Here is a 27,375-nt window from a genome sequence, read left to right as displayed (position 1 = left end):
GCAAGTGAAAAGAGATAACCACGTGTTAAATTCAAGTCAGCATTGTTAAACCCAGGACCCTGCCAGTGAGGAAAGGGAAGAACTCCCTCGTGGCCTGTACAACATCTATCCCTCAACCTACATCACTAAAACAGATGATCTGCTCGTGATCACATTGATGTTTGTGGGTTTAAAATGAGTGCTGGATTTTCTCTGAATCGGAGATTGGGAGCAGAGACTGTATTAAGATTGAGGCAGTTCCTTCAATGCATTTCCTAAGCTAAACAGTAACCGCATTCTAATTATATCTCACTGACTGCAGACTGCTTGGAGATGGCCTGAAGTCATGAAAGGCGCTATAGAAATACAAGTATTTCCCTTCTTTATCAGCATGAGTTGTGCATTAGGAATTCAACCGTCCTTAAGAAGGCTTCCTGTTGATTTGAGATTAGTGGCAGCACAGTGTGAACACTGAAGGAAGCCAAGGGGTTGCTGGTTGACCTTAATACATCCCTTGCCTGGTGGGTAACTGTTGTTTATATCTGTTGTGCAATAGTAATGCCTTTTTTGTAAATCTATCATGAGGCTGGGTTTGAAAAGGGACGGGGCTGTGTCTGTGTGTCCAAACCCCTACACTGAAGAGACTCGTTCCCTGTATCTATTGCCAGCACCGCTCCCCGCCCCTGGCCCGCCCCCCCCCCCCATTACACTCTCTCACTTTTCAAACGGGGGCACTGCAGATTCAAAGCTGCAGTGGATTCAGCACAATATTCAAAACAAAACCCCACAGAACTGCGGGTGCTGGAAATCGGCAACAGAAATTGCTGGAGAAACTCAGCAGGTCTGGCAGCATTTGTGGAGAGAGAAGCAGAGTTAATGTTTTGGGTCCGGTGACCCTCCTTCGGCACATTATTCTCCCAGCTCTGGAAACTGACTTTCAACCTGAGTCTCGTTTCTGTTGCCCCAAGGTTAGGGAGAGGACGCATGGGTTTGACCCATATTATTTTGAGATGCTACAGAAAGAGTTGCAACAAAATCAATCGATTACAAAAGCCAAAGATGCTTGACTGAGATTAGATTCTTTGAGGAGAAAGTGAGGTCTGCAGATGCTGGAGATCAGAGATGGAAATGTGTTGCTGGAAAAGCGCAGCAGGTCAGGCAGCATCTAGGGAACAGGAGAATCGACGTTTCGGGCATTAGCCCTTCTTCAGAAGAAGGGCTAATGCCCGAAACGTCGATTCTCCTGTTCCCTAGATGCTGCCTGACCTGCTGCGCTTTTCCAGCAACACATTTCCATCTGAGATTAGATTCTCTACAGCACGCCCAACAAGTCCACACCGACCCTCCAAAGAGTTACCTACCCCAGACCCATTTCCATCTGGCAAACGCATCTAACATTATGGGCAATTTAGCACGGCCAATCCACCTAACCTGCACATCTTTGGATTGTGGGAGGAAACCCACACAGACACAGGGAGAATGTGTAAACTCTGCACAGACAGTCACCCGAGTCAGGAATTGAACCCGGGTCCCTGGCGCTGTGAGGCAGCAGTGCTAACCTCTGAGACACCGTGCCACCTGACAATGCTAAATAATCAGAAACAAAACAGAAATTGCTGGAAAAGCTCAGCAAGTCTGGCAGCATCTGTGGAGAGAAATCAGAGTTAGTGTTTTGGGTCCTGTGACCTTGCAATCCTACAGTGCGGAAGTAGGCCATTCAGCCCATCAAGTCCACACTGACCCTCTGAAGAGCACTCCCTCCACATAACCTTGCATTTCCCATGGCCAACCTGCATATCACTGGAGACTACGGGCAATTTAGCATGGCCAATCCACCCTAACCTGCTCATCTTTGGATGGGGGAATCAAACCAGGAGGGGAATGTGAAAACACCACACAGACCAACGCCTGAGGCTGGATTCAAACCTGAGTCCCTACCGCTATGAGGTAGCAGTGCTAACAACTGAGCCAACACTCCAGCCGAAACGTTAACTCTGATTTCTCTCCACAGATGCTGCCAGACTTGCTGAGCTTTTCCAGCAGTCTCTGTTTTTGCTTCAAACTCCGGCAACCTGACGTCAGTGAGAATCAGAAAATGGTGGCAAACATTTGTCAGCCCTGGCTGTTTGAATTTGAGAGGATAAGAGGTAAAGTTTCAGCCTTTCCTCACGAACTTCAACCAGCCTGCAAACTGCAGCTGACCTGTCCAGTAAGGTTCTTTTAAAACCTGGATCTTTGGATAACCCATTCCCTCACTGTCAACAGAGCAGACTAGCTCTCTCAAAAGGAAGCTGGAGAAATAATCAAGTGCATATCAGGACACTGTGCATACACTAGTTTGCCTTGGCATTGCTATCAGTGTTATGAGAGGTCTGGATTAGAGGTACAACATGTTCCGGGCTAATCTTCAAGAATTTCAACAGACTCAGCGTCACACTGGGGAGAAAGCGCCGGTCCAAATATAATATAATATAAAGGAGCAACGTCGGCAGATTTATGGAAGTTGTCTGGGGCTTTAGGGTTTGATTCCAGTCTGTAACTTGCCTCAGGCAGAGTGTTATTTCACGCCCGACACAATCTGGGGCACAACCTTGTCTTTTTGTTTGTGAATTTGAGTCTGTGTGTGGAGGTGGAGATGAATGAGGGAGGAGGATGAGGAGGGGGGGGGTGTGGGGGGGGGTGAGTTCGCTTCAGGGAATGCGTTCATCTCGGCTCATTACGTATTCGTGCGTGGGTAAGAGGTGGCATTTTTATGGGCGAGTGGGGCACAAGATGCCTGCGTTTCTCATCGCCCCCCCCCCCCCCTCCACCCCCTCCCCCATCCCCACACACCACATTCAGACCACACTTCACTCTTTCCAACCCGGGGGGGGGCATCACTCAAATTCCACTCTTGGCACCCCAATCTCGGGAATATCAGAGAGTAGACAGAAGGGGACAGCACTATCTCACACAGGGTTCTTTTGAGGGCTGTCCGGGGAGAAGGCGATAGCAACTAAAGCCAATGATGGCTCTCAAAGGGCAGCCTGGGCAGAGGTAGATACGGACTGGCAGCTATGACTGGCATTAAAGAACCGGGGTCCCATGCCACAAGAATCCCTACAGTGTGGAAGCAGGTGGTTGACCCATTGAGTCCACAGTGATCCTCCAAAGAGCATCCCACCCTCCCTACCATAGCTCTGTAAGTCTTCATTTCCCGTGGCTAACGCACCTAGCCTGCACATCCACGAACACGATGGGCAATTGAGCTTGGCCAATCCACCTAACCAGTGGAAACCCATGCAGACGCGGGCAGAACAAGCAAACTTCCCACAACCAGTTTCCCGAGGGTGGAATGGAACCCAGGTCCCTGGCACTACGAGGCAGTGGGAGACAGTGAGGTCTGCAGACGCTGGCGATCAGACTTGAAAGTGTGTTGCTGGCAAAGCACAACAGGTCAGACAGCATCCGAGGAGCTCTGGCCCGAAACATCGATTTTCCTGCTCCTCGGTTGCTGCCTGACCTGCTGTGCTTTTCCAGCAACACACTCTCAACTGTGAGGCAGCAATGTTAGCCACTGAGCCGCCATGCCATCCTAGTGAATGATCTGCCACACTCTGCCAAGGTTAGGTACCACTGTTTACTTGATGTTTCATTGCTCACAGAGTTAGAGATTGCATTGTAAGTGTCTACTGGCACAGGAGTGTCACACACAAGATTGGAGCCAGGCATCAGATACCTCACACACAATTAATTTCTGCCACTTCCTGACTTTAACGTGACTAACATAAAGCTATGGGCAATCACAGTGTCACTGCCTCTCCCACTTAGAACATAGAACATAACAGCGCAGTACAGGCCCTTCAGCCCTCGATGTTGCATCAACCTATGAAACCAATCCGAAGCCCATCTAACCTACACTATTCCATTTTCATCCATATGTTTATCCAATGACCATTTAAATGCCCTTAAAGTTGGTGAGTCTACTACTGTTGCAGGCAATGTGTGTTCCATGCCCTTACTACTCTCTGAGTAATGAAACTATCTCTGACATCTGTCCTATATCTGTCACCCCACAGTTTAAAGCTATGTCCCCTCATGCTAGCCATCACCATCTGAGGAAAAAGGCTCTCTCTGTCCAACCTACCTAACCCTCTGATTATTTTATATGTCTCAAATAAGTCACCTCTCAACCTCCTTCTCTCTAACGAAAACAGCCTCAAGTCCCTCAGCCTTTCTTCATAAGACCTTCCCTCCATAACGGGCAACATCCTGGTAAATCTCCTCTGAACCCTTTCCAAAGCTTTCCCATCCTTCCTATAATGCGGTGACCAGAACTGTACGCAATACTCCAAGCGTGGCTGCACCAGAGTTTTGTACAGCTGCAGTATGACCTCATGGCTCCAAAACTCAATCCCTCTACCAATAAACGCCAACACACCATATGCCTTCTTAACAACTCTATCAACCTGGGTGGCAACTTTCAGGGGATCTATGTACATGGACACCAAGATCTCTCTGCTCATCTACATGACCAAGAATCCTACCATTTTCTCAGTACTCTGCATTCCTGTTACTCCTTCCAAACTTAAAGCATAAAAGGTGATCCAACATTCAGCAGCTCATGCACCACCATTGACCTTTCATCCCAGCTAGGTGACTGCATATGGGCAACTCAGTGGTTAGCATTGCTACCACACGACACCAGAGACCTGGGTTGGATTCCAGCCCCAAGTGACTGCCTGTGTGGAGTTTGCACACTCTTCCCAGGTTCCCTCCCATGGTCCAAAGATGTGCAGGCCAGGTGGATTGGCTGTGGGGAATGCAGGGATACAGTTGAGGCGATTTTGGTTATGCCCTTCGGAGGGTCAGTGTGGACTTGATGGCCTGCTTCTATGTTGTAGGGATGGGGTTCTATTCTATTCTACACATCTGATAGTGTCTCACCAAATGGGACAAGGACCCCCCACCACAAACATTGCTCAGGATGAACACCTCACAGGTATCGCAGTCACACATTTCTATTACTTTTCATTGGCTCTCAGTCTTTGGCAACACTGAGCCATCTTTTAATCAGAACACTTTTATTCCTGAATTGCCCCATTCCATATTCTTCTTAATAGTAACACGCACGGATAATCAAACTCTGTCTGTATCTATCAATATAAAGTGCTGATGTACCCATACTCATGTCACTTCATCCCTCTCTCCCTCTGCAGGAGAAGAACATGAACAATTAGTGCAAAGGGGCACAGACTATGGGGGTGAGATGCCTCGCATAAGGTCCCTCAGCCACTTTGAGGAACCTCAGCCCCTCTGGGGATGCAGGTCTGAATCCTGCCATAGCATAAGGTGCAACTTGAATTCAATAACAATCTGGAGTTAACACCATAATGGTGACCATGACCTCATTGCCAATTGTTGAGGAAAAATTGCAAAGCCGAGGCTGATTGATATTTGTTCAAATGTGGATCCAATAAATTTGAGATGAAGATCAGCCATGATTGTACTGAATGGTGGAACAGGTTGAATGGCCAATTCCTGTATCTACCACTAAGTCTCTACCAATTAAATTCAGAAGCTACCCCAGTGATTTCAGATTTGAATTCAATCAAAGTGTGGCCTGATGATTTGCACTGCATATGTTACATTTCAGTGGAGTCAATGATTGTGCTGTACAAGGGTCAACTTGTACAGTGGCCGTGCTCTCACCACTAAATCAGCTGGTATATGATTATAAACTCCACTCAACAGGTGTAAGCGTCCCTTCGCAACTCACACAACATTGCAGAGCCTAGAGGGCATGTGCTGTGCATCCTCATTTAGTAATCACCTGGAGCATGTTGCCAATCAGTAGCCCATTAACAGAGAAAAGACCAGACGCCATAACTGAAGATAAAATTCTTAGTACAATCTTCAACATGTATTACAGCCCATTGGTGTGCTATATAATACAGTATATTGATGTGTTACGTATTACAGCCCATTGGTGTGCTATGTGAGTACAGTATATTGGTGTGCTGTGTATTAGAGTCCATTGATGTGTTATGTATAACAATGTATTGGTGTGTTATGTATTACAGTGTATTGGTGTGCTATAAATAAAGTCCATTGTTGTACTATGTATTACAATGTATTAGTGTGCTATGTAATGCAGTCTATTGGTGTGTTATGTATTACAGTCCATTGGTGTGCTATGTATTACAGGTATCCTGATTCCTGATGAAGGGCTTGTGCCCAAAATGTTGATTCTCCTGCTCCTTGGATTACAATCCATTGGTGGGCTATGTAATACAATGTATTGGTGTGCTATGTAATACAGTGCATTAGTGGGCTATATGATACAGTCCATTGGTGTGCTATGTAATACAGTGTATTAGTGTGTTATGTATTACAGTGTATTGGTGTGCTATGTTTTGGTGTGCTATGAATTACAGTGTATTGGTGTGCTATGTAATACAGTGCATTAGTGGGCTATATGATACAGCCCATTGGTGTGCTATGTATTACAGTGTATTGGTGCACTATGTAATATAATCCATTGGTGCACTATGTAATGCAGTCCATTGGTGCACTATGTATTACAGTGTATTGGTGTGCTATTTATTACAGCCCATCGGTGTGCTATGAATTACAGTGTATTTGTTGTCTATGTAATATAATCCATTGGTGTGCTATGTATTACAGTTTATTGGTGTGCTATGTAATACAGTGTATTGGTATGCTATGTATTACAGTCCATTGGTGTGCTATGTGTTACAGTCCATTTGTGTGTTATGTATCACCATGTATTGGTGTTCTATGTAATACAGTGTATTGGTGTGCTTATGTATTACAGCCCATTGGTGGGTGATGTATTAGAGTCCATTGGTATGCTATGTAATACAGTGCATTGGTGTGCCATGTATAACAGTCATAGAGTCATAGAATCATCGAGATGTACAGCATTGGTTTGCTATATAATACAATGCATTAGTGTAATACAGTGTATTAATGAGCTATGTATTACAATCCATTGGCGTATTACAGGGCAAAAGTGAGGACTGCAGATGCTGGAAACCAGAGTTTAGATTAGAGTGGTGCTGGAAAAACACAGCAGGTCAGGCAGCATCCGAGGATCAGGAAAATTGCGTTTTGGGCAAAAGCCCTTCATCAGTATTACAGTATTACTACGTATTACAGCCCATTGGTGTGCTATGTATTACAGCCCATTGGTGTGCTATGTAATACAGTGTATTAGTGTGCTATGTATTACAGTCCATTGGTGAGCTTTGTATTACAATGTATTGGTGTGTGATGTATTACAGCGTATTGGTGTGTGATGTATTACAGCCCATTGTGGGCTATGTATTACAATGTATTCGTGTGCTATGTATTACAGTCCATTGGTGTGCTATGTATTACAATGTATTGATGTGCGATGTATTACAGCCAATTGGTGGGCTATGTATTATTCCTGATGAAGGGCTTTTGCCCGAAACATCGATTTTGCCTGTCCTCGGATGCTGCCTGAATTGCTGTGCTCTTCCAGCACCACTGATCCAGAATATGTATTACAATGTATTGGTGGGCTATGTAATACTGTGTATTAGTGTGCTATGTATTACAGTCCATTGATATGATATGTATTACAGCCCATTGGTGTACTACATAATACAGTCCATTAGTGTGCTATGTATCACAATGTATTGGTGTGTTATGTATTACAGTGTATTGGTGTGCTATGTATTACAGTCCATTGGTGTGCTACATAATACAGTCCATTAGTGTGCTACGTATTACAATATATTAGTGTGCTATGTAATGTAGTCTATTGGTGTGCTATGTATTACAGGTATCCTGATTCCTCATGAAGGGCTTCTGCCCGAAATGTTGATTCTCCTGCTCCTCGGATTACAACCCATTGGTGGGCTATTTATTACAGTCCATTGGTGTGCTCTGTAATACAGTGTATTGGTATGCTATGTATGACAGTCCATTGGTGTGCAATGTATTGGTGTGCTATGTAATACAGCTTGACCTGCTGTGCTTCTCCAGCACCACACTCTCGACTCTGTATCTCCAACATCTGCAGTCCTCACTTTCTCCCATTACAGTCCATTGGTGTACTATGTATTACAGTCCATTGGTGTACTATGTATTACAGTGTATTGGTGTACTATGTATTACAGTGTATTGGTATATATTACATGGCCATTAGTGCTATGTCCAACTCCAACTTCAAATCTCTTATCAACCTAAGCTTGGATATTGGCCAGATTTTGTTGCAATTAAACATGGACAGCTTCAGTATCTAAGGAATCGCAAATAGTGCCGAACATCATGCAATCATCAGCAAACATCTGACCTTATGAACAAATGAATGATTTTATTATCATGTGTATTTTATGGTGAGATAAACTACAGTGCAATGCTTTTCTATTGAATTGAATTGAATTGAATTTATTGTCACGTGTACCGAGACACAGTGAAAAGCTTTGTCTTGCGAGCAATACAGGCAGATCACAGAGTTAAGTAAATAATAGGTAAACAGCGGCAAAAACAAAAACACAGGTGCAGGCAAATGCTAAGAGTTTGTGTGTCCATTCAGTATTCTAACAACAGCACGTAGAAACTGTCTCGAAACCGGCTGGTGTGTGCGTGTGTTCAGGCTTCTGTACCTTCTCCCTGATGGTAGAGGTTGTAGAAAAACATTGTCAGGGTGGAATGGATCTTTGAGAATGCTGGCGGCCTTTCCTTGACAGCGGGCCTGGGAGATGGATTCTATCGGTGGGAGGTTGGCCTTTGTGATTGTCCAGGTCGAGTTCACCACTCTCTGTAACCATCTCCGGCCAAATTAAAATGTTTGAATGTTATATTCGGATTGAATTCAGTTTACCTGTATGCAGCAGGACGATGGGATTCTTGCCAATATTGATCCAAATAATACTGTCCACCTGGAATCTTCCTTCAGCTAATTGCTGAAAATTGTGGCCATTGCAAAGGAACTGCTCTGCACTGATTAGAAAACATAATTAAACATGACACAATAACACCCTGAAATCTCCAAGTATTCTTGGAATTAACGTTTTCATTAAAAACAATCAATTGATTGACTTGGTGCTGTGGGAGAGGATCAGTTCCTGTATTGAGCTAAATGGTGGAGTTTTGTGCTGGTTGGGTTTACAATTTGCAAGCTGAATGAACAGGGACCTAAAGCATTGCACCAGTGGGGATATTTGCACTTGGATAGTGTAAAATCCGTTAAAGTTACAGGGCAGGAGTTCCACAATTGTCTCAGTGAGTTTACCCAGGCAGCATTCAAACACATGAAACTAGGACAGTCCCATTTTCACACCTTGTTAGTTCTTAAATCGCAATTGCTTGGACATCTGTTGGAGTGGCTTTGAATTTGCCTGCAGGACCTTTGGGACAGATAGAGGAGAACTGGTTAGACTCCACAACATCTGTTGATAGCAAAACCTTTTGGATAAGGAGGTAAAGGCAATAACAGGCTCCCCCAAACTACCGAGAGCTGTAGTATCTTCTGGTTGTCATGAGGAAGTGAAAAGGTTGACTTACTGCAAGTCAAAAAACTAACGGGGATGAAGAATCTTCATTGTCATTGAAGAATGTTGTCTAGTGGATTAGCTTCGGATTGGCTCCAGCAGTGAAAATGTGTGTATGTTAATTGAGGGGAACACAATCAAAAGGTGAAAGGGTTAGGGAGAATAGATAGACTTAAAATGAACAGAAGCTAGCTCAAGCTGCAATATTCCAACATTAGTGTGTCTGACATATAAATGGATACTGGATTTGTGCAAATGATTCTCATTTATAAGGTCTGCAGAGTGAAATCTGACTAATTTCTCAGGAGGAGTTATTAGCCCCAGTGATTATTATACATACTTATTTAATGACTGATTTGGAGATGCCGGTGTTGGACTGGGGTGTACAAAGTTAAAAAATCACACAACACCAGGTTATAGTCCAACAGGTTTAATTGGAAGCACACTAGCTTTCGGAGCGACACTCCTGATGAAGGAGCATCGCTCCGAAAGCTAGTGCTTCCAATTAAACCTGTTGGACTATAACCTGGTGATGTGTGATTTTTAACTATTTAATGACTGATTGTTTCGAAAATGTATTTGCATTTGTGCAAAGTCCATTGTTCCAATGTCACAGAGATGATGGAACTTCTGTTGGTGGTACCTTTTTATTAGCTGGAAGCTGGCTGGTTGCAGAGTCATGGTTGTATAGTGTACTCTAGGGAGTGAACTGACTCCTTTTACACAAAAATTATTATTATTCTCAGATTGATGTCATAGCAATCGCATCCAAAGGTTTATGTTGATATGATGGCAAGCCAGGAGCAGGTTAGCTTTAAGGAAGCATTTTCTCATTCTCCATTGCTGAGTCAGTCTCACAACCAACACGTCTTCATGGAAAATCATGTGCACATGTGATGTGTCCTGGATTAGAATGGCTTCTCAGTCCCTTCCCTCCAACACCATTCTCATTCCCCCTCCCATTTCACAAGCACTTCTCATACTCCCACCCCATTCCCACTTCCCCTATTCCACTACCTACCTGCTTCCCAGTTCTTCTCAACCCATCCAACAGCCTTCTTGCTAACCCCAAACTTCATCCATAATCTGTTTCCACTCCCGCTTCCCAATCCGCAATCTCCACCTGTAATGGACCAGATGAAACCCCTCAAAATATATTAAGATAGTCTAGACCCTAACCTTTTCTTATTTTAAAGATAAGTGTGAGGCTTTGTCTTCCGGGTGAAATTCAATTGGTCCAACAACCAGACTTGAAACAAAATGCACTTCATTCATACACTGTAATTAAAATATAGACAAAACAAAAATAAAACAAAAGAGCTGGCTTAGCTGTGTCTCTAGCGAAAGACTTAACAAAATATATATCTACAAATTATTACTAATTAACTGTTCCAATATAGTAACATCCCATAAACAAAGGCAAAGTCGGTAAAATAGATTGTCTCACATGCAACTCTAGCAGCAGGAAGAGAACCCCAGTGTTTAGCTGTAACAGAGAGAGGAATAAGAGCCTCTACATGTAGCTTCAAGACCCCAGCAACTGCTGAAAGCTAAAACTAAAAATCCTGGTTCTTTGGGAGTTTGGCCCCACTCAGCCAGGCTGCTTCTATTGTTACAATTTTTAAAAACAAAACAAGGCCTCACAGGCTGATTATGTTATTGGCTTTGGAGAAGACTGCTCGCCATCTCCGCCTCAACCTTTCTTCATATCAAAACCAGGACAAAATATAAACCTCTTACAGCCATAGTGTCATCATCATCCCACCCTAAACCCATTCCACACCTACTTCCTACGCCAACTTCCCATGCCCTCGCCCACACACTCACACTTCCCACAGAACTACCCAACTCCTGCCTTCCATGCTCCCCCTTCAATGCATATTTGATTCCCTTATTCCTTCTCTTGTCTTTGTATCAACGATCACCTGAATTCCTAACATGAGAAGAAGATCTTTAACCTCTGGTGTAATAGACATTCTGAACTTTGCATTTTTGTTACCAATTCACTACCCAGGGAGCATGGTATTGGTCAGCACAGAAGACCATCCCATCCATCACATCTGTGCTAGCTCTCTGAAAAAATGGTTCACTGAAGTCTCAATACACTGCCAGTTCCAATAACTTGAAAAAAATCTTTGCTTTCGTATATGTATCAATCTGTGCTGGTTAACCTATCATGTTTTTGCATCCATAACTGTTTAGCATTGGGTTTAGATTGTTGTGATCCCAGTTGATGTTATTACTGGATAAGTCAGACAGCAGAATTAAATCTGGCTTAATATTTTATTCATTTTCATCATTTCGCATCACGATCTTTCACTGAAATATTAGCACGTCAGCTAAGGATTTGGTTTTAATAATAAAGTTTAAGTTTAATATGCAAATAAAGAAAACAAACCAAATCCTCTACATATAATGCAGTTTAAAAAATTTCAAAAACCTGACCAACAAAACCCCATCTACTTTCCAACACTATCACCTTACAGTTCATCTAATCTCCAGACAAATTTCCTTCCTTAGCATATCTGTAGGTTGGCTTCAATGCTTCTTTTCAATGCTGGTCCTAAGGGCAGTAAATTGTTGAGATCTCAGATCTCAGATATGAATAGCCAAAACAGATTTCTAACCAAATATTCCTGGTCTCGCGCTCTCCATGAATTGAACTGTTTACATTGAACAAACCTATTTCTTTAACTGTTCTGAACAAACTCTTTATTTGGGAGAAACTATTCTTACTTCTGTCAGTCTTTCTTGAAGTAAATTCAAAACCTTTAAATAATTCTGAAAAACCTACCCCATTCTACCTTCTGCAAAGCTAATGGTGTTTTTTTTTGTCTTCTGTCATAAAATTCCACAATGTACATAAACATCCATTAACACTCCAGGAGGCCTCCAGTTATCTGATGTCTGATGCATACTGACTTAAAACCATGGTTTTGCAAAGACAGGTCTAGTTAATTATTAAACACCTTCAAATAAAAGATCAATACACCAATGCCACTCATTTGAAAACCAACCTCTAAAACTAAATTATACCTTTCATCACAATATGCCTTACAAATTCTGTATATGTATCAATCTGTGCTGGTTAACCTATCATGGTTAACCTATCATGTTTGCCAAAAGGGGTTTTTCTCATTCAGGTGAAGAGAGTGAATGAGAAAAACCCCTTTTGGCAAACAGTTGTTGGAATATGAGATGTTTTGCCAGAAGGAGCAGTTGTGTCACCTTCTATTAATCAGGTTTAGGATCATGAAAGGTTAGAGCTATGGGGATAGACCAGGTCAATGAGGTTCATCTTTCATGACTGACCAAATAGCTCACAGGGGCACCATAGACTAATAGGCTTCTTTCAGAATGGCAACTCTGTCTGTTTTATAATTCTATCTGTGGTGGATCAATAACATGAAGTAAAAACTTACATGTTACTAATTAACATTAGAAAATTATACCTTATAATTTTGACTACACATGAATCTTAGTAATTAATCCCACTGATTGTAAGAAATAGTGTTTGGTATGTTTCTTGTCTTTCTAAGTGTTAGCAGTTATGAGAGGGCTCTTGACTCCCAGTGGTCTGATTCCATTTTTTACTGTCATTGTAACCAGTGATCTAAGCACAAATTGTCCCCAAAATTGCGCCTGTTCCAAAAGAAGCCTATTCTTTCATTAAAACTCATGGCCGAGTGGCACTAAAAATTGACACCTCTTCCTATCATCAAGCCTGTCAGTTCACACATACAAAAATACACATGCACACATATATATGTATTTATACAAACATTCTAGTGTACACATATACATCTACACACAAAAGCACACACACACACACTCACATGTTCACATACAAGCATATGCGTATATATAGTCAACATGTGCATGCTCACGATCGCGTTCACACAAACTTGCATTTGCACACAAGCATGCCCTCATACAAAACATGGCACACACACATGCTCACACATGTTCGCACATCCATAGATATTATGAAAACAAGTGTGTAATTTATGTATATTAATAACATTTTTAGAGTGTCAATGGCATATGGGTGGACTATTTCTGTGAAGGTTTTTTTAAAAATCAACTTGGTCAGACAGTCCTTCTGGAACAGTGACCTAATTCATTATGAGTCAGGGACCCCCTGGACTGTTAATGGAAAATGTCTTCATTCTGCTGGTTTGCAACAGGTGGGAGAAACATGGAAGGCCACTAGTTTGTTTTTGATTCAGAACAATCAAGGATTGATTTTAGTTTGGGAAAACCAGAGATTGAAAGCTTTTAGGGCCATTTGGTGGAGACCTGACCAAAGTCAGGAGGAAATATAATTTTGCAACTGGAAAGGAGTTCAGATTAGTTCAGGAAGAGTGCAGTCTAAAAGTTTAGTTTGTGAAATTTTCAAACCAGGGAATATTTGGTCAGAAATCTACCAGTTAATAAAAGCTGAGAATTTCTAAATTCTCAATTTTGTTAGTATACATTTAAGAAACCTTCACAGTTCACAGGAAAGGACCGGGAAGAATCATTAAATTGAACAAAAAAAATTGGTGTAGAGGGGTGATCTCTCTGGACTTGAATCTCTGTAATGGATAATGTCCGAAAATGAGATGAGATTTTGTTCGTCTATATGTCTTTCAAACTGTATTCTATATTTAAGTGCTTTATTTTTACCTTTTTATAGAATTCTGTTGTAAAACAAACTCTTCAGCATATATGACTATTTTTCAGTGAATGACCACCACATTAACAGAAATTATAAGAAAGCTCTCTCAAGTCAGATTTTATTCTCGGATCTAATGTTTTCTGTAGTATCATCAGTTGCAATCATAGCAGCATGCATATTCAAATTCACAAATATATGCACACACATCCATTTGCTAACAAATGCACAAATTCCCTCAGATGTGTATCTTTAAGAGATACCCTATTCTTCTCTACACTCAGTCTATTTCAAGAGCTAGTACAGGTAAGATGGACCGAATGACCTCTTTCTGCACCACAAGGCTTTGGTGATAATTCAAAACATTTTATTATAATGTGATTTGAATTGATTTATTTTGGTACAGTGAAAAGTGTTGTCATGGGTGCTTTACAGGCAGATCGTACTATACAAGTGCATCAAAGTAACAGAATAGAGAGTGCAGGATACAACATTACAGCTGGAGGAGAAAGTGAGGTCTGCAGATGCTGGAGATCAGAGCTGAAAATGTGTTGCTGGAAAAGCGCAGCAGGTCAGGCAGCATCCAGGGAACAGGAGAATCGACGTTTCGGGCATAAGCCCTTCTTCAGGAATCCTGAAGAAGGGCTCATGCCCTAAACGTCGATTCTCCTGTTCCCTGGATGCTGCCTGACCTGCTGCGCTTTTCCAGCAACACATTTTCAGCCACAATATTACAGCTGCCAAGAAGGGGCAGAGAAAGGGATCAACATTAACGCTAAAGAGGTCCATTCGAAAGTCTGATAACAGTGGGGAAGAAGCAGTTCCTGAATCTGTTTGTATGGGAATATGGGAAATCAAAGTGACATTGTGTAGTGAGTGCTGTTCTGAAGTTGGAGTTGGGGAGGATAAGCTGTAACCATCCCCAATCTGCCTAATGTGGTTACATACCGTCATCTTGCATTTTGTTGAACAAAGCCGATGGTGGAAGGAGAAGGTGGACCTGATCCCTTGATTTCAGTATTTTCTCAGTTCAGTGATGTCAAGATATGACTGCAAGTATGTTGAAACATTGTGAAATTCATGTTATTGCCAAAAAAAGGAAATGAGGATTCAAAACAAACATTTCTCCCAGATGGGAAAGGCCACAGTCAAAAGGCATTTTTGATGTGCAAATGACTTGAGTGGTCACAAAGCCTGCAGTGTAACAGGAGAGATCCTCCCCAGTGTGGAATCCCCACTGGAATGTGCAATAAACAAGTCTTCTGCAGCAAAATGGATGCTCTTGTGTTTGGCAACGTCTTGGCAAATCTTCCTGGATGTCAACATTCGCTTAGCATGAACAGGGCGGCATTGACTTGAGGGACCAGATCCTGTTGACCAGTGTTTGGAAATGTCCCTATTTAATTCACTAAGTTTAATTGCCGAGCCTTTAACCAGCAGAAATCTTTCAGAGGATTTCTTTTCTCTCTCAGTTCCTCTGCATGCTGTGCAGCCTAATCAGTCACTGCAGAGTGACAGTGTGATTGGATTGCTGATGTAATGCCTCCTGCCATTCTTTATAAGTAGAAGAAGGGACACCTAAGAGGGAGTCACAGGGCTTCACAACAAAGGAAGAACGTGCATTCGTATAGCACCTCCGGACATCCTATAGTGTTGTGCAGCTAATGAAGCCTTTTTGAAGTATCCTGCCATCAATTTTGTGCACTGCTCGGCTCATCTGTATTGACGATGACAGTGAATACACTTCGAAAGTTGCTTGTTAACCCTCTGAAATGTTGCAAAGCTTTCGTTCTTTAAATAGTAGTGAGGGAAACTCCTCCGCTGCTCAGACAATGCCAAGTTTGGATAATGTCCATTGGACAGGTCCTCAGTTTAGTGTCTCACCTGAAAGAGGGCACTCCTGAGAGTGTAGCAGTCCCTCAGTCCTACCCTGAGCTGTAGGTGTGCATGCTGTGTTTTAATATCCGGACTGGAGCTGACCCAGATGCAAGAGGCTGAAACATGGACCAAGGTGAACTGGAGAGGTCCTCTTTATGAATGCTAAGTGAACACTGAGCTGAAGGTACAGCTTTCTATTGCATTCCGAGTTACAGTTTGCTGAGATTAGTAACGTATGCAACAATAAGCAAAGGAAAATTCTGACACCACATCATGCTGGTTCTCGTTCCTGGTTGGTGTGATTCCCAAATTATGTCACAAATGGAATAGTGTGACTGGCCATTCTGGCTTAACACTGAAGACCTGAGTCACAGACTGTTAGAATTGGAGCTCCACATCTATTACATTGATGGCAGCAGTAACCCACTTGTAAGCGGGTAGTGCCAGGCTGAGGACTGTTCATAGAATCCCTACGGTATAGAAACATGCCCCTTGGCCCAACAAGTCCATATCGACACCCTCCGCAGAGTAACCTATCCAGACCCATTTCCCTACCATATTACTCTACATTTACCCCTAACCTACACATCCCTGAACACTATGGGCAATTTAGCCAAGTCACCTGACCTGCACACCTTTGGACTGTGGGAGCAAACCCACGCAGACACGGGGAGAATGTGCAAACTCCGCACAGACAGTCGCCTGAGGCTGGGATTGAACCCGGGCCCCTGGCGCTGTGAGGCAGCAGTGCTAACCACTGAGCCACCGTGCCGCCCCGTTACTGAGTGTTGGTCGCCCCTTCGTGTCTTGCCAAAGGCACATTCTTCATTCCTGTATTCCGGCAGTGAGTCTTTAGCGGTTGTTTAACTATGTGAGGCATCATAGTGCTGCCCTCATCTCACGTCGACAGAAAGCAAGGTTTAACTTCAATGGAAATAGATAGATTGAAAGAAAGAAAATAAGAAGAAAATAAGGAAGGACGAAAGAAAGAGTGTATTAAAAGATCACAATCGTGACAGGTGCCATTAGTTCTAAATAGATGAGGGGACATCTGGGAGGGAGTCCCAAGGCTCCATCATAAAGAAACCACATGCATTGTTATAGCACCTCTGGACATCCCAAAATGATTTTACGCCCAATGACTAATTGAGAAGCATCATCAGTATTGTGCAATTGTAATTGTGCCAATTTGTGCACTGTAAGATCCCATATCTATAAAAAGACAAATGGTTGGCTCATCTTTATATCCTCTTTGGTCACAGGAGAGATCCCAGAGGACTGGACTATAGTCAATGCTGTTCCTTGGTTCAGAAGGACAACAGGAATACTCTGGGAAATTACAGGCCAGTGAGCCTTACGTTATAGGGAAATTATTGGGGAAAATGCTTAGGGGCAGGACTTACCCACATCTGGAAAAATATGGACCTATTAGCAATAGGTGGCATGGCCTTGTGCAGGGGAGGTATTGTCTCCCAAACCTCACTGAGTTTATAGAGGAAATGTCAAAGATGGTTGGTGAGGGCAAGGCAGTGGATGTTGCCTACATGAACCTCAGCACGGATCTTTGACAAGATCCCTCATGGCCAGCTGATACAGAAGGTGAAGTCACATGGGATCCATGCTGAGCTGGTAAGATGGTTGCAGAACTGACTTGGTCAGAGAAGACAGAGCGGCGATGGAAGGGTGTTTTTCAGATTGGAGATCTGTGACCTGTGGCATTCCATAAGTGCTGGGAATCTTGTTGTTTGTAATATTTATAAATGAGTTAGAGGAGGGTCTAGATGGTCTGATGAGTAAGTTTCTGGATGACATAAAGGTTGGGGGAGCTGCAGATAGTGCGGAGGATTGCCAGAGGATACAGCAGGATATATATCGGCTGGAGACTGGAAGGAGGAAATGTAGATGGAATTTACTCCAAACAAATGCAAGATGATGCATTTGGGAAGGTCCAGTGTAGAAGAGAAATATACAGTAAATGGCAGAACCCTTAGAAGCATTAACATACAGAGGGATCTAGACGTACACATCCTCAGTTTCCTGACAGTGGCAACTCAAGTAGATAAGGTGATCACGAAGGCAAAGGCATGTTTGCCTTCGTCAATCAGGGGTATTGAGTATGGAGATTGGCAAGTCATGTTGCAGCTGAACAGAACTTCAGTTAAGCCACATTTGCAACATTGTCTTCAATTCTGGTCGCCATATTACCAGAGGATGTGGAGGCTTTGGCAAGGGTACAGAAACCGGTTACCAGGATTTTGTGTGGTTTGGAGGGTATTAGTTATGAGGAGAGGTTGGACAAACTTGGTTTGTTTTCACTTGAACATCGACGAATGAGGGGTGACCTGATACAAGTTTGCAAAATTACGAGAAGCAAAAAATAGAATGTATAAGCAAAGGCTTTTCCCAGGATAAAAATGTCAATTACGAGGGAATTAATAGGTAAAAGGAGGAAAGTTTATAGGAAATATGAGAGGCTAGTTTTTTTACACAGAGGGTGATAAGTGCCTGGAATGCAGTGCGATAAGAGGTGTGGAGGTAGATACGACAACACCGTGTCAGCGATATTTTGGCAGATACATGAACTGACATGGAATAGAAAGATAGGGACCACATAGAGATAACAGGTTTTTAGTTTAGAAAGGGGTCATATGACAGCTTAGTGGGCCGAAGGGCCTGTTCCTATGCTACACTGTTGTTTGTTCTGTATCAATTGTAATAATAATACACTTCAAAAGAATTTCATTGGCTGTAAGGACCTTCGGAACTGAATTGAGATGCTGAACAATCACCACAGTGACAGCTGCTAAATTGCACTGATGACACAAATGAAACAAGTAATCCTGATTGATAATATCGGACTGAAGTTTCCCTTTTTGTTGTTTGTTGCTTGCAGCAGACAGTCTGCTCTGGCTCGTGTCTACTTTTCCCATATAACAGTCCACTCTTCAACTAGCGATCACCGTGCCGGCTCACACAGTCGATCGGCAGGAGAGATGCAAGTGCTGGTCACTGCCGGGACCTTGTGATGCTCTCGGATCACCGGGGCTGTGTTTAAGTCAAGGCCCAGTTGGTTGGTTGGATGGTTGCTTTGCTGCAGGCTGACGCCGACAGCGCGGGTTCACTTCCTGCACTGTCTGAGGTTACTTCAAAGGTCCCACCTTCTCAACCTCAGCCCTTACCTGTGGTGTGATGACCCTCTGGTTAAACCCACCAGCAGTCATCTCTCTCTAGTGAGTGGTCCTCTGAGACAATGGTAACTTTACCTATATCGTACCTACTACATTCTCATGCAAGCCCGTGTTATAAGAAAACCGTGAACCATTTAAACTAATAGGGCCGAAATCGCCACCCCAACACATGCTTTAAAAGTTCATGCTTTAGAAACAGTGTCCCCAATCCCGTTATAGTGAATTCACATTAAATAAATGCGCCTTATACCAGAACGACCTGTATAGCGTTGCCAGCACACAGGGGCAATCGAAATAGTTGTCATTGAGATGACAGTGATACTAATACCAAATAATTACAAATGTTTCCCTTTCTATCACAAACTCGGTGCCAGATAGACAAAGTCATAGAGTTATATAGCACGGAAATGGACCCTTCACTCTAACTCGCCTGCTACAACTAGATATCCTAAACAGATCTCGTCCTATCTGCCAGCATTTGGCCCATATCCCTGTAAACCTTTCCAATTCATGTACCCAGCCTTTTAAAGGTTGACACCGTCCATCACTTTACTGATGATCAACTGTAGACTGATGGGATGGACCGTACGGGAAAGGCATTGTTGAGCCCACAAACTCTCATTTCTCACGGTTGTGCTCTCTAATCTAGCCTCTTGCACGTGTTAACTGCATCATCAGTGTATAAAGGAATATTTGCTGGAGTTTTTCACCAGCTACAAGCATTGGATCTCTCTCACTGTCTCAGCTACCAGCTCAGTAAGAAGCCATCTGCATTGGCATTGAGTCTAGCTTTTATAAAATTAATGGAGATGTTGTGAATTGCTGGTTTCAAATTACATCCGTGCCAAGTCACAGCTTTTATTGAGCATGAAGCAGACAGTGAACTAAGAGCATGAGGAGAGAGATTCGGAGAGAAAAGGACTCAAATAAAGAGCTGAGAGGCTTAGAGTCTCCATTTCATTGCATCCATTTTCTCCAGCCTGATCCGAGCGGTGGCCTACACAAGGTCAAGAAACCTTCAGGACAAATTATATTCCATGCAAATTCAACTTTCAGATTGCCTTACATTTGGGCGAGACGTAATCCCAGCCCACAGAACTGGGCACATTCTGGCAGCTTGATTGAAAACATTGCTGGGAGAAAGTGAGGTCTGCAGATGCTGGAGATCGGAGCTGAAAATGTGTTGCTGGAAAAGCGCAGCAGGTCAGGCAGCATCCAAGGAACAGGAGAATCGCCCTTTTGAGCATAAGCCCTTCTTCAGGAATGTTTCTGAAGAACGGCTCATGCCCGAAACGTCGATTCTCCTGCTCCTTGGATGCTGCCTGACCTGCTGCGCTTTTCCAGCAACACATTTTCAGCTCTGAAAACATTGCTGCCCAATATTGGGGTAGCATGGTGGTTGAGTGGTTAGCATTGCTGCCTTATCGTATCAGGGGCCTGGGTTCAATCCCAGCCTCAGGTGACTGTCTGTGTGCAATTTGCACATTCATCCTGAGTTTGCTCTGGATTATTTTTCCCACAATGCAAAGATGTGCGGGCCAGATGAATTGTCCACGCTAAATTGCCCATAGTGCTAGGTGCAATAGTCAGAGGGAAATGGGTCTGGGTAGGATACTCTTCGGAGGGCCGGTGTGGACTTGTTGGGCAGAAGGGCCTGTTTCCACACTGTAGGGAATCTAATGGGCAGCATGGTGGCACAGTAGTTAGCACTGCTGCCTCGCAGCGCCAGAGACCCGGGTTCAATTCCCGCCTCAGGCGACTAACTGTGTGGAGTTTGCACGTTCTCCCCGTGTCTGCGTGGGTTTCCTCCGGGTGCTCCGGTTTCCTCCCACCATCCAAAGATGTGCAGGTCAGGTGAATTGGCCATGCTAAATTGCCCGTAGTGTTAGGTAAGGGGTAAATGTAGGGTTATGGGTGGGTTGCGCTTCGGCGGGGCGGTGTGGACTTGTTGGGCCGAAGGGCCTGTTTCCACACTGTAAGTAATCTAATATAATCTAATCCAACCTAGATTAATGTCGTAATTGACAAGTAGTGAGATTATATTGCGTGACTAGCCATTTTATTGTTACGCACAATTCCTTTAATCTGAAAAGAAGGAACTTGGTTTTCCTAAAGCCCTGTGTAATGTTTTTTTTTAAAAACCAGAAAGTGGAGATTCTAAACTGAGATACCGATCAGCAATTTCAATAAAACTATTCCACCCTAACCAGGTTTCTATTTTCTTCAGACAGATCTGTTGTCTCCAATCTTAGAGTGTTTGTAATCCTGGAACTATCACCAGGCACAATGTGTAGTTATTTACTTCAGAATGGCACAGAAAGCATTGTGAAAATCATGTTTTCCCAACATAATGAACACTGAGAAGGCTACGTTTGCAGGAACTATCACCTCAGATTTCATTCAATCGCTCCTGGTTTCCTCAAATCAGTTTCTTTAATTTGTTCCTGATTGTTTTTAGAATTAGATTCCAGGGTCTGAATTCGAGACTTCCCCTGATGAAGGGGCAGCGCTCAGAAAGCTTGTGATTCCAAATAAACCTGTCGGGTTATAACCTGGTGTCTTGTGACTTCTGACTAAATCCTAGATAGGTATTAAGACGTCTTCACAGGGTTAGGATGTTGGCCAGGAGAACACCATCTCAAAGCAATGAGAGTACAAGACTAATTCAGTACCTGCTGACGAACGTTCCAACTACCCTGGAGGCCAGCATGATAAACAAGATAGAAGCGCTGGAAAAGTTGGGAGGAAAATTGAAAATGACAGCGCCTACATCCTAATCTGGGATTAGAAGCAGTGGAAAAACCTGGAACATTGAGGGTTTGCATTGAGTCTAAATAGAACTCTGATGCGATCTCTTAACACCGTGCCAACCATTGAAGCAATTTTACCAACATGAGAGGCAAGAGTCTTCACCATTCTAAATGCAAAAGAAGCTCTATTTAGCTGTCATTACATGGAGTTAACAGGGAGAGAATTAATTACAAACTGATTGGAATCGCCTAGGCGTTATCTCAAACTGTGAACATAATGGAGAAAAGACAGCAGTCTGGGTGAGAGACATGCTTTACATCTTCCTCTTTTAGGAATATACAAGAGCAGGGTTCAACCCTCATGGAGAGGGTGTGCTAGTGGGTTGGGGGATTCATACACAGTGGTCTGGTTTGAGGAGGTAAAAACAATGACTGCAGATGCTGGAGCAGGGTTCAACCCTCATGGAGAGGGTGTGCTAGTGGGTTGGGGGATTCATACACAGTGGTCTGGTTTGAGGACCACTGTGGTCTCAAGCTCACAGTCAAAGAACCATCCACTGGTCACCCACGTATTGCACGTAAGCATGCATTGCAATCTCACTCTCTGAGTGACAAATACCAGCCATCAAGAGGAGATGGGCTGTGAAGGAGGCCTCTCTCACTCCAAGTACTGTCAGCTAACCACCGTCAGAAGGAACTAAGAGAAAAGCATTTTTAATTAACAAGAATCCCAAAATAAATTGCTTATGTATCAATGTTCCACCACCAATACATCATACATGACTTGTAAAATTAACTTCTGTCTTATTTTCCTGGCTTGCTGTTTCTAATTTGTGCTTTTGATTGTCACATTTAGTAAGAATAAACTCAAGGAAGCCTAGTTAAATGGACTCTTTTGAAGTAACCCAAATTCAATTGGTCTGGGAAATAGGTCATTGATGCCCTTTCAGGAAGGAAACTGCCCATCCTTACCTGCTCTGGCCTACATGTGACTCCTGACCCACAGCAATGTGGTTGACTCTTAGCTGCCCTCTGGGCAATTAGGGATGGGCAATAAATGCTGCCTGGCCAGCGATGCCCTCATCACGTGAATTAATAAAAACAAAATTTAAAAAGATGTATCCACAAGAGAGGAGATCATTTCTAAAGTAACCTTGCTGCGGCCAATAAAGGGGATGGGTGACCAAAGAGGAATTTGACAAGTTGAAGTATCCCAAATGGAGCTGTAATAGTTTGAGGAACCGCATTCAGTGTTTTGAAGAACAACCTTCCGTTATTCTCTCCTGAAGACACCTTGTAACTCAGTGTTATAGTTGACAGCTGCCAGGTCCCTTTGGAGCCTCAACTAAATGACTATCCTTCATATGGGACAGAACAGTAAGTGTCAGAAAGATATTTCACAATCCTGGTGAATGCCACTTGTCTCAGCTATCAGTCAGAATAAACCCCCTTTATGCACATTCTCTCTCCTTCTCCCTTTCAACCAATTTGCATCTAATGTCACTATTGATATGTTCTTGCAGAGATTCCAGATGAGAGTTCCTTGAGACAGTTATGTAATATCATGGCCAAACCTTTACTTCACCTTTAGCCATTTTCCCAGTGCAATGGAGTTAGTGTAATGTATTTACTTAGTCAATTATATATATGTAATGTATAGTAACGCTCAGGTATTATGCAGGTTTGTGGAACTAGTGTTGTTAATAAACTTGAAGACATTTGACTCAGTGAAAATCCATTCTTTGTGGTATGGAAGCTAACATATGTGATAATGCTCAGATTATTACATATTGGCAGTGGTATTTGACCTAAACTTCAACCATGGTGCTTCTAATTCAGTTAACTTTCATTTTTGTATAGAATCCCTATGATACAGGTCATTTGGTCCATCAAGTCTGCACTGTCTCTCCAAAGAGCGATCCACCCACCATCCTGTCCCCACACCCTGCATTTATCATGAATAATCCACCCGGCCGACTTATCCTTGAAGGCTACAGAGCATGTTAGCATGGCCAATCCACCTAATCTGCACATTGTTGAACTGCTTTATTACAGCTGTTAATATTGTAATAAAGCACCTCTTATTTAAGAATCCAAAAAGTGCAGGAAGAGTCCATTTGGCCCAACAAATCTGCACCAACCCTCTGAAGTACATCCCTCTCAGATCCATACCTTCCCAGCCCCTATCCCCGCATTTCCCATGGCTAACACACCCAGCAGACTACAGGGCATGCTAATCCACCTAACCTGCACATCTATGGACTGTGGGAGGAAACCAGAGCACGCAGTAGAAACACACACCGTCAGCCAAAGCTGGAATTGAACCCGAGTCTCTGACGCTGTAAGGCAGCAGTGCTAACCACTGAGCCACCATGGGTGTGCAAATCTGTTGACGCTCTTTTACCCACTATATTAGTGTTTGCCTCTAAAACTGAAACACAGGATGGAAATTGAGAGGACATTTCCCCTGGAGGGAGACTGAAGCCAACGCATGTAGTTTAAAATTAAGAAGTCTCTCAGTTAAGACGCAGAAGAGGAGTAAAATTTCCATTCACAGGGTCTTTAGTCTGTGGCTCCCTCTTCCCCTGAGGCCAGTGGAGGCTGAATAGTTGAATAGTTTCGAATTCAATGGATTCTTGATCGACAAGGGAGTCAAAGGGAATCGTGGGTAGACAAGGAGGCAGAGGCCACTGGCAGATCAGACATGGTTTTATCAAATTGCAGAGCAGGTGCGAGGGGCCGAATGGTCTACTAACTTATACTTTAATGTGTAAACACTCAGTCAGGTTCACATCTTTTCATTCATCCTTTGCGTTCATAAAGGTCCACAGTTTATTATTTTCTCTACCCTTCGAGGTGTTTTTCTATATTAGTGCGAGCTACCCAAAAAGAAGTTGTCCCTTTCATTTCAGAGTGGGGCGCTGGAATAGCGCAGCAGGTTGGCTAGCATCTGAGGATCAGGAGAATTGACATTTCGGGTATAAACCCTTCCTAATTGAAGGGCTTACGCCCGAAATGTCGATTTTCCTGCTCCTCGGATGCTGCCTGACCTGCTGTGCTTTCCCAGCACCCCACTCTAATCTAGACTCTGATGTGCGGCATCTGCAGTCGCCACTTTCTCCTATGACTCTCAGTAGCATGTGAGTGACTGGGCTGGGACGAATTGGAGGCTAAATAGTTACGACCTATCCCAACAGTTGAGTTTTTAAAACTTCCAATTGAACAATTCGTCGTGAAACTAAATGAAGTACTTACTGAAATTTGCATTGTTCAAAACCGTTGGAAAACATTCTTATAAATCAAAGTTGAATTTCATTTTAATTGAATAGACTCTCCCTGAGTCTAATTTCTCTTGGGAACTGCTGCTTGAAAGATATTTTAATGATTATTCTACTTTGAAGTAATTCCCTTATTCCATCCTTTCTCTGTCCAAGAAATTGGGAATACAGTAGTAATGTGAAATCTGGATTAAAGCTCAGAATTAAAACAATGTTTGAATTCTTCTGAAGCAAGTGATGCTCCATAACAAGAACATTAATATTGGTGCTTTTATTAAGATCTTTGACTCTTTTAAATGATCTTTGATCAATATTATGGTCACACTGTTGATTGTAAATGCAGTTCCTGAGTTCATTTTAACCACAACATGTGATATTAGTATGCGCAAGAGGTTTTTACAGGGACTGGTTTTAAATAAAGGGAATGCACAATTTTAGTGGCAATTCTAGTAACAAAACACTATTGTTCAGTACAACCAGTGATGTAATACTCTATCTGTATATACAGCATTAATAGAGAAGCTACAAAAATGTCTATAATGTTACTCATTGCCTAATATATCCCTTTTCCGACTGTCAAAGGTAGCAATAACAGACTGTGTCTAGTGTACTCTGCAAATCTGTTCCTTCATTGAGTTAAAATTGATGCAAATTTTCTTCCTCCTCCAAATGTAATTCATTTGACACTAATTAAAACATAAATGCCCAATGTCTGGCAAGCTGGGAACTAAGGACTGGGAAAGAGGTGCCAAATATAAGTCGACACTGCTGACATTTGGTTGGCTGCAGCATTTCAAAGGCACCCAAAACAAAGCTGCCATCTTCACTGTGCAGTCCCAGATGTCTTGACAGCTTGCAAAGGGAACTGATACACTCAGCTACTGGGTTTGCTGGCAGGAAGAATGCTGAGAGCAGTTCAAGACAGCGAGGCTGATCTTGTTTCAAGTGGATTTTCCGCATAAGGGAGTGTGTGCATGTATTTTAAGTGGCAAAACCTGTGACCTGATCGGTTTGTGTGTGTACATTATGTATCCCTTGCCATGGTAGGTAGCACTAGCAAAGAGGAATTAAGACAGTGCAGTCATATCATAACAATGACTCTATTACTGTAGTGAGCCCTTGGTTTCCATTGCTTTTGTGGCTAATGAGGACAAAACAAGAATGTGACTAATAAAACTACAATTACTGGAGCAGCCATGCATGTATTTGTGATTAGACATGATAATTTGCAAGGCTGGGCATTTCACTTAGGTTTGCAAACAGTTTAAGGATTGTGCCTGTCCTTATCCCACTAATCTAATTTTAATGACTGCAGTCCAGACAAAAGAGGAAACATATTTATTGTCATCTTCTTCATTTTTTGTTGTTAACACAGCTATTATCAAAGGAAGGCTATAATTTTGCAATATTAGGAACATAAATCTGCTGTTGCGTGCAATAATGGGCTAACATTTTCAGCTTCAGCTTCATTTGTTTATCAATGGCTTTTCTGGTGTTGTAAATCAGTTCCATAAATATACAATTTGTCAGCCATCAATCTTGGCGTACTTGGGCTGATTTAGAAGCAAAGCAATCACTAACCTGATTGATTAGCGTGCAATCTTTCTGCAAGGAGCAGAAACACACCAGGATGAGCTGAATACACACACACACACACACACACACACACACACAGCAGCGCAGAGAACAATGGCCCTTGTATTATGACCACCGCAGCAACATGACCAATGTGATGGCAGCACGAAACAATATGCCAATTTTATTTTTAAAATTCATTCATGAGACGTTGGTGTCCTGGGCAAACTCACGTTTAATGTTGGCCTTTAAAGTTGTAGTCAGAGGATTCCATGTTCAAATTCCCACTCTCCATATGTTGGGAGAATGTCGCCCACCTACTTCCCCCACTCCAGCTGGTTCCAATGCTGGCCATTTTTTGCCAAGGTGGGTTTGATGACACCAGGGCTGCCCACTCCCAGGATCAGCTAAGCTTGGGGTGGCACAATGGCTCAGTGGTTAGCACTGCTGCCTCACAGCATCAGGGACCCTGATTTGATCCCAGCCTTGGGTGACTGTCTGTGTGGAGTTTGCATGTTCTCCCTGTCACTGCGTGGGTGTGCT

At 42.9% G+C, this 27,375-nt stretch overlaps 1 long non-coding RNA gene across 1 annotated transcript; it reads left to right on the top strand.

Annotated features, from left to right (window-relative positions):
• The first annotated feature begins 322 nt into the window (after positions 1 to 322).
• Positions 323 to 7,049, top strand: LOC122541883. The gene is made up of 3 exons (XR_006309702.1): positions 323 to 500; positions 1,991 to 2,126; positions 5,178 to 7,049. It is a non-coding gene; the product is annotated as an uncharacterized LOC122541883 (long non-coding RNA).
• The last annotated feature ends 20,326 nt before the right edge of the window (positions 7,050 to 27,375 follow it).

Source organism: Chiloscyllium plagiosum, chromosome 38 (genome assembly GCF_004010195.1).
Source record: "Chiloscyllium plagiosum isolate BGI_BamShark_2017 chromosome 38, ASM401019v2, whole genome shotgun sequence".
In the NCBI taxonomy this organism is placed as follows: Eukaryota; Metazoa; Chordata; class Chondrichthyes; order Orectolobiformes; family Hemiscylliidae; genus Chiloscyllium; species Chiloscyllium plagiosum.
This window is presented reverse-complemented; position numbering and strand designations above follow the sequence as displayed.